The following is an 8,426-nucleotide window of genomic DNA, read 5'->3' as shown; positions in this document are numbered from 1 at the left end:
TCTTGCTCTGTCACCCAGGCTGGAGAGCAGTTGCTCAAATCATTGCAACTGAACTGAGCCTTCAACTGTTGGATTCAAATGATCCTCTCCACTCAGCCTTTTGAATAGCTGGTACTGCAGGTACACACCACTGCACTTGGCTAATTTTTAAACATTTTTGTATACAAAGTGTCTCGCTATGTTGCCTGGGCTGGTCTCAAACTCCTGGACTCAAGCAATTCTCCCACCTTAGCCTTCCAGTGTTGAGATTGCAGGTGTGAGCCACTGTGCCCAGCCCACATATATACATTCTATATTCAAATTGCCCTAATTGTGACAATAATGTGTTATAACTTTTTTTAGATCTTTGCTGTTCACCTTCAAGCTGAGGACTTACCACTTTTCTTCGATTATGAAAAATGCTCAGCCAATAGCTATTCATTAAACAAATATTTATGAGGTGTCAACAACTGACTGTTCTAGGGTGATACAGTGCTTATGAAAACATGAGTTTCTACCTTCGTGGTTCACACTCTAGTCAGGGGAGACAGTAAATACACGTAACTTATGTAGTATGTTAGAAGTTGGTAAGTGCTATGGAGAAAATAAGGGCAGGTAAGGGTAAAAAGAGGAGTAAAGAGGGAGTGATTACAAATTTAAATAGAGTAGTGAGGGTTGGTCACGCTGAGATGGTAACATTTGGGTAAAGATTAGAAGGCAACCACTCAACTCCTCCACCATTCCTTCTGTTTCCTACTTCTGGAACTCCTCTTAGACATAGCCCCATCCTCGTTTCTCTTGATTGTTCTTTTGTAAGCTCTTATTTTTCTGTGCTACTTTGTGGAGGTCTTTTTTCAGTGGAAGTACTATCTTCCAGTTTACTAATTCTGTCTTTGTTTAATTTACTGAGTTTTGAAATTTCATTTCCGGGATTTCTAGTTGGTATTTTTACACCAACACTTTTTGTGAAATTTCTACCTGTTTAGCAATCTTGTTTTCTAATAGATTCTATTTATTTATATTTTTAAAGACTAAAAAATTCTTAAAAGTTACTTCTAGAGTAATTTATCATACCACTTGGGATTGAGTTCATATCCAAATTGTTGCTTTTTTTTTTTTTTTTGGCCTTACACAGAATTAGTTTCCCCCATGTGTATGGAATTTTGACTTGCAGTCTAACAGTGAAGAAGATTTTTTTTCTCCTGAGTTCTCTCCCACCACTCTGTCTGGTTCTTTTGGTTGCCTCCATATAGGCTCCATACAGTCCCCAGTCCAAGATTGGGTCTTACGTAGGTGGTTTCTGATCTACTGGGGCTAAAGCTAGTCACTGAGCCAGCAGGCAGCTTGGCCCAGTTCCTGGCTGCAAAGCTCTGCCTTTAACCTCTAGGCTCTCTAGATACGTAGTTTTAATATAACTTGTGGCCTCAGGTGGAGAGTGTAGCTTTTTCAGCCTCCCTGAGTTAAGGGACCCCTGCCTAGACTACTACTTTAGACAGCAAGCTTGGCCTTTGTCCCTTTCCTCAGTTGGATGCTTTTAGTCCTTGTTATTCTGCAGAAACTCCTGGCCACCTTTACTCCTTTTTTTTTTTTTTTTTTTTTAAGCCAAGTCTCACTGTGTCGCCCAGGCTAGGGTGCAGAGACACAATCTTGGCTCACTGCAACCTCCGCTTCCAATTCAAGTGATTCTCCCGCCTCAGCCTCCCTAGTAGCTGGGACTACAGGTGCGCACCACCACGCCCGGCTAAGTTTTGTATTTTTAGTAGAGACGGGGTTTCACCATATTGGCCAGGCTGGTCTCAAAACTCCTGACCTCAAGTGATCCACCCACCTCGGCCTCCCAAAGTGCTAGGATTACAGGAGTGAGCCACTGTGCCAGGCCTACCTTTACTACTTTCAGATACAAAACAGGTAGTACCTTACTTTTCAAGTCCTCAGGGACATTTTATGTTTTAAATGTCTTTTTTCTCTATATATTTTTTCCATCATTGTTATATGTTGGTGGATGTTGGGTCCTTCCAAAGTATAAACTTAGAATGCCATCAAGGACCTAAAGTCTGCTTTGCCATTAATTCTGTGACTTAGCTATTTCTGTAGCCTGTCTTGGGCCTCAGTGTTTGCTATTATTAAGGTTTAGGCATATGATTACCTAGAGATTCAGGTAAACCAGATTTAAAAGTATGTGAAGGCTGGGCACGGTGGCTCACACCTGTAATCCCAGCACTTTGGGAGACTGAGGTGGGCATATCACCTGAGGGTCAGGAGTTCGAGACCAGCCTAGTCAACATGGTGAAACCCCGTCTCTACTAAAAATACAAAAATTAGCCAGGCGTGGTGGTGGGTGCCTATAATCCCAGCTACTCGGGAGGCTGAGGCAGGAGAATTGCTTGAACCCTGGGGGCAGAGGTTACAGCAAACCGAGATTGTGCCACCTGGATGAAAAAGTGAAACTCCCTCTAAAAAAAAAAAAAAAAAGTATGTGAAGAATAGTGAGATAGGTAAATTGAGGCTAGAACATGGATGGTCTTGGATGTCAAAACTAAAGAATTTGAAATTTGGTTCATAGAAAATGGAGAGTTGTTGAAGTTTTGGTAGCATGATTTAGAGAGATTAGTGAAGCCATATTGTAGGAGGACTTGGAGGAGCAGAGGAAACAGCCAAGGAGCCAGGAGGACAATGTCCAAGGACAGTCAGGCAAGGAACAAGGCCAGAGCCAGGGTAGATGTGGTGGGAATGAAGAGGTGGCGAGGTTGAGAATATGACACTCCCATGCTTCCCAGGACCTATTGAGAAGTACTAGAAGGGATTTAGAGCCTGGGTATCTGGGAAGATTACTGTGCCATCAGCAGTACTGGGGAATCAAGGCAGGTTGGATTGAAGGGACCATGCCCTCCCTTGAGTACTGAAGTGCTCAGTCCTTTGGTGGGCACAGTCATGAAAACAACTAATTGACAGATACTAACTTAATGGTGAGCATTGTGCCAAGCCCTTCACTAACTCCTTTAATCCTCACAACAGCTCTTTGAATGAGGCTCTGTATAAGCACTTTATGGTTGGCTAAAATCAAGGCTTAGAGGAGAGAAGTAATTTGTTCATGGTTAACAAAAGCTTGCACCAGGCAAAGCCAAAAGTTATACCTAAGTGTTTTTTGGGTTTTTTTTTATAATAAGCTTTTCATTTGAGAATAGGTTTAGGTTTACCCAAAAGTTGCAAAAGTTGCAAAGATAGTACAGAGCCTCTATACCTTTCACCCAGATTCCTCTGTTGCTAATGTCTTACATCACTATAGTAACTTTTTCACATCTAAGGAACCAACATTACATTTAAATATATATATATATATATATATATATATATTTTTTTTTTTTTTTTTCTTGTGATGCTAGAGGCCATGGCTTTAATCCCTATACTGTCTTTACTTGGTTTGGCTTACAGGTGAGCCGGAATTTATTTTAAAGGGGAAAGTCCTTTTCTTTTTCCGCTCCTTCCACTTCCCCTCCATGCTTCCAAGCAGGAAAATGAGTTCAGCAGGCTCTTCCACGTGTGAAATCAGTTTAACTTGCTTTCTCAGCAGGATGTAGACAAGCAATAGATCTTATCTTACTCTTTAGCAGAGGTTTATAGAATACATTATATGAAGATTATGCTGCAGCTAGAAATTCACCAATACAACGGGAAAGCCTGTGATATAACAGAACCATCTTTTGTAATTTTAAAATTCAACCAGTGATAGTTCATCTCAAAAAAGACATTTAGAAATTTTCTAGTAGTAAATATGCCATTTTTAAATCTTTCGATATAATTGTGACAACTTTTCCCCTTAAGGACCAGACCAGGAAATTAATTAGAAATCAAAATGGTAAGCCATCATTAAGTAGAAACTTTGTTATTTTCAAAAGTAAGATAAATAAATTGGCTTCTTCTACAAAGGTCAGCAATAATCTCGAAGCTTTGAGAACATCTTAAATCTTGTGCTCTTAAAAATGTTGTCTGGTGAGTAAATTAAGTAGAATCAACAAAACTTTTAAAACGTATTTTTGGTTTTAGTTCAGGCATAGCCCTTGTCTGAAATATTTCCTCATTTGATTTCACAATTTTATCAATCATGTTGTATATAGAATGCACTGGATGAAATTCTGCTTCTTATATTTTCCTGACCCTATGCTCTTACACAAACTGTTGCCCTAGGAACAGTTAATAAAAATTGAAACACCCTATTTCACCCTATTCGATAAAAGTTGAAATATCCTATCTGTGTAAGAGCACAGGGTGAACTCAGTTCATGTATTATCACAATGACCCTGTAGATGTCAATGATTTTATTGACTACCAATTAGTTTTCCTGGAAAAGTTTTTGAAAATGTGGTCCAGTGTCACAATCTGCTCTGCAAGGTCTTCAAGATTATTCATTAAACATTACAATGGATCAGTTATCATATTAAGCTCTATACCTACACTTTTGTCTTATTTGTTGAAAATCCTTCCAACAATTTTTCAAACTAGGTCTTATTATCTTCATTCTATAGATGAGAAAGAAGGGAAGGGACTTATGCAAAGAGTCTCATGTGACTGAACAAAAGTCCAAGGAAGCTATGGATTTACTGCAAGGTGGATATGAACTCATTTGCTGGCCAAGCATTGTCTACAAATGAAAACAGCGATATATCTCCAGCATCAATATGGCATTGTTTTCAAATATATGGGGATGCCATTGTTATTGTTAATAAGAGGCCTTTATACTAAAAACGTTTCGGAGTTGCTGCACTGTTCTGAAAAATATGCTGTTAAAATTGGATCAGACCTGTACTGAATAGCTCAGATCTAGTTAGTAAAAAGCAGACTTCTCAGGTTAGAAGAGGTAGTGTCTAGGATCAAACTTTGGCATCAAATATGTTGCAAATCTTTATCACCTGCTGGTGAGCCTAGATTCCACATCTGGAAAATGGGAACATATAGTGGATACTGTTGGTTATCTACCCAACGTTATTACCTACTTCTTCCTTGTTGGCAGACCAAGGGGGACATAGCTGTCACTTCCCCTCATGACTCAGTTTCAACTCTGTTGCTGACTCCTATTTGGCCTGAGTAATCCCAGTGGCCTCAATTCCTGTTACAGTGACTTGTTTAGGGATGGGCATATGACTCAGTTCTGGACAACGGCATATAAGGGAGAGGCTACAGGGCTTGTAGAAAATGTTTCTTTCTAAAAAGTATTTTCTTCCACACGGGAAAGAACTGACTTAAAATGACAAATGTGCAACTTCTAGATCAGTGGTAAGAGCCATTTTTTGGATGTTACTGTGTCTGCTTATAACACCTGGATGTCCTGCAACCATCTTGCATGACTGTCTTCCAAATGAATAGCTGTTATGAATGTTATTCACAGAAACAAAAAGGCCTCAGGCATCTGGGAAGGACTGGCCTCACACATCATTCATAAGTAAACTCTTCACTGGCCTCCTATAAACAAGGACATGTCAATTGTTACTTTAGGTCTACAGTCTCAGTCTAGCTCCTAAAACTGAAGCCGCTTGATTCCACACTGATTATGTTACTTACAAGCTTGTCTTCCAGGTGCAGAACAAGGACAAGACAACATCAGTCATCTCCTCCACCTACCAGAGACAACTGCATAATTGATTCATTCTTTTCTCCCTTTTTTCTCTTCAAACATTCATCTTATCTCTGTTCAATGGAGATTTACTGAGCGCTAACTAAAGTCTCAAGAGAATATAACCATTCGCCGTACCTTCCCCCATTCCTGCATGCCTATCTCCCTTTAAGGAAATATATACATTCTAAACCTAAAAACCTCTTCAGGAAAACAGCTACAGATGCGCCTGTGGCTCATATTTTCCCAAATGCACCCTAAAACTGGGGTAATAAACCCCCATCGATTGAGACTTTTGCCTCAGTCTCTCATTTTGGTTACCAGTTCAAATGAGAATTTTTGCAAAGGAACTTAGGTAACTGGAAAATAGTAAGGACTCAGTAATGTTAGTTCTGAGCGACAATGATAAGGTGGTGCTTTTAGTTTCTTCAGGCCCCTAAATCTGGTGTGAAATCTCCCCCACTAAACACTGTCACTTCTTCTACGTTGTTTAGTACTCAATAAAAATTGCGCATGGATATATAAATCTAGGTCAATACAGAGAAACACAAATTTGTGTTCCCGGAATGCTGGGAGGTTGAGAAACACCTAAAACCAAGTTGTAAGAAAGGCACATTCTTTTCTTCCCCTCAGATAAAAATATATTTGGCCCACTCCTCCAAAAAGTAAGCAATACTCCCAACTGGAGAGAGAAAAAACATCTCACCTATTGAAAGCAAATTATCTTCCTCAAGTCACTTCCTGAATAAATACTATAGGAAGTTTACTTTCCAAGTCCTCTTCTCTGGAGCAAATCAGATTATTTACATGTATTTGCCTGCTCTGAAGAGAAAAACCCTTGAACACCCGAGGAAAGAAAATCTGTACTTGCTTAAAGTCAAAAAACCAAAGAATAAAGAAAGAGGTCTCCTTAGGAGAAATGCAAAGTTTTGTTCTTCTCAGAAGTCTTCAAAGATTTTAGAGCAAAATATATATAGGCATGAGAATTGGTATGGACACCATAAGATTTTAAAAAAGACCTCAAAAAATAAGGATGTTTTGGCTTTAGTCCCTCAGAGTAATTAATATGTTGCTGGAGCTGACAAAATCTGTGGCCAGATAGAAACCTGCTAACTTAAAAAATTTGGAATCCTCTAGCCTCCCATCTCTGCCTAAGATCAAGGCCAAACATCTGCTCTCCTCCCACTTCCCCAGCCATCAGCCTGTTTAGAGGAGTCGGGTCAGTTGTCTTGCAGAGAGGGTGCAAAGGTAAGTGGCAGAGGGGCCAAAGCCCAGTGCCAGGCTCAGCTTTCATAATGTGCTCTGTGATGGATGCTCAGAGTTCAGAACACCCAGCTCGCCAGAGAGAGGCTTTTGGAAACAACAGAGGATTGACGTTCTTCAGTACTCATTTTCCAGCAAAGACAAATATCTGATTATATAATAGAGAAGTTATGTCTTCTGGCACCCAAAGAACTGACCTACAGTGACAAATGTGCAACTTATTAAGCGAATTCCATTGAGCCTGCAACACATACTAGTCGTTTTCTCAAGACACGTAGTTGCTTTACCACCAAGAACCCTTTCCTCAATGGTTCCAGCTGGCAAAACTCACTGTCATTTGGATCTATCGCTTTGTAATCACACAAAGCTTCTCCATGGGTTTTTCAAAATGAAAATAAGTTGATCTGCTCTGATTTCCCTTTGCTGCCACGATTCTAGAGACCATAGATAATTGTTTAAGCCCAAATCCATAAGACAAGTTTCTGTTGGAGAAAAACCAGGGAAAGAGTCCTTCCGTGATGTATCTTGTATATGCTGGCTCCCCTGGGGTGGGTGCAACTTTGTTTGCTTAATCAGGATGCACACCCTAAGCAGAGACGCCTGGTTTTGATTTAAATGGGTACAAAATGTGTTCCCTTTGTTCTGGAGCTCTCACTAAAGCTAGTACAGAAACCTTGGCTCTATATGTTATTGGGGTTTCTCCTTTTCCCACAAAGCACATGGGATGGGTAGTCATGGCAATGGTGAGCAGGATTATTGTGGCGCATTAAGTTAACTGGCATGAATCATTGGTTTGCTGAGGAGGAACAGAATCATATGTGGAAATACCTTCCCGGGGAGTGTTGCATCACTGTCATCACAGACTGAGCTTTGGAGAGGCGTAGGAAAGGATAGCAGTGGCTGACTCCTCTATGTATTCTACTTAACACCCAAACTCACATCACAGGTGCAGCAGAGAGAATGATCAATATCTATGGTGACAATTCATCAGCAAGTCCACATTTTAAACAATAATATGTAAAAAGCCCCTTTCCCAGCTCTGGTCCCAGTTGCCTAATTCTCTACCCTTGAAGCAGAATTTGTTACTCAAAACCTATTTACATGAGTATAGATGAATAAATATCCTTTATTTTACATAAATCTTAGCATAGTATATCTACTGTTCTGTACCTCGCTTATATCAAAAATTTTAAAGCAAGCATATGAATAACATTGTTATGCTTTTTAGTACTAAAAATTGAAGACCTGAAAATAGTGAAAACTGGATCGAAAGATTAGCCACTTATACATATAGGGTGGTACTCCACAGATTATTTATAACTGAAGTGTGAGGCAACCTACTAGTGGAAACAGCCTTCCCTTTCCCAAGGAGGGGATGATGACAAAGGAGGACAGAGCTAAACAGTTGTACCCTGCTAGTCTCCCTCTCCTGCCTACGGCCTCACTTCTTCCCTTCCTCCAGATCTTCCCTCTGTGCCTTTCCCAAACCACCCATCCTGCTTCCCCACCAATCTTATTCCTCTTCTTCTGTCAATCAATCCCTCAGTTCTTTGCATCTACCCTTTTCACCTTCATC

The sequence above is a fragment of the Chlorocebus sabaeus genome, chromosome 26, assembly GCF_047675955.1.
Source record: "Chlorocebus sabaeus isolate Y175 chromosome 26, mChlSab1.0.hap1, whole genome shotgun sequence".
Lineage (NCBI taxonomy): Eukaryota > Metazoa > Chordata > Mammalia > Primates > Cercopithecidae > Chlorocebus > Chlorocebus sabaeus.
Note: the sequence above shows the minus strand (reverse complement) of the source record.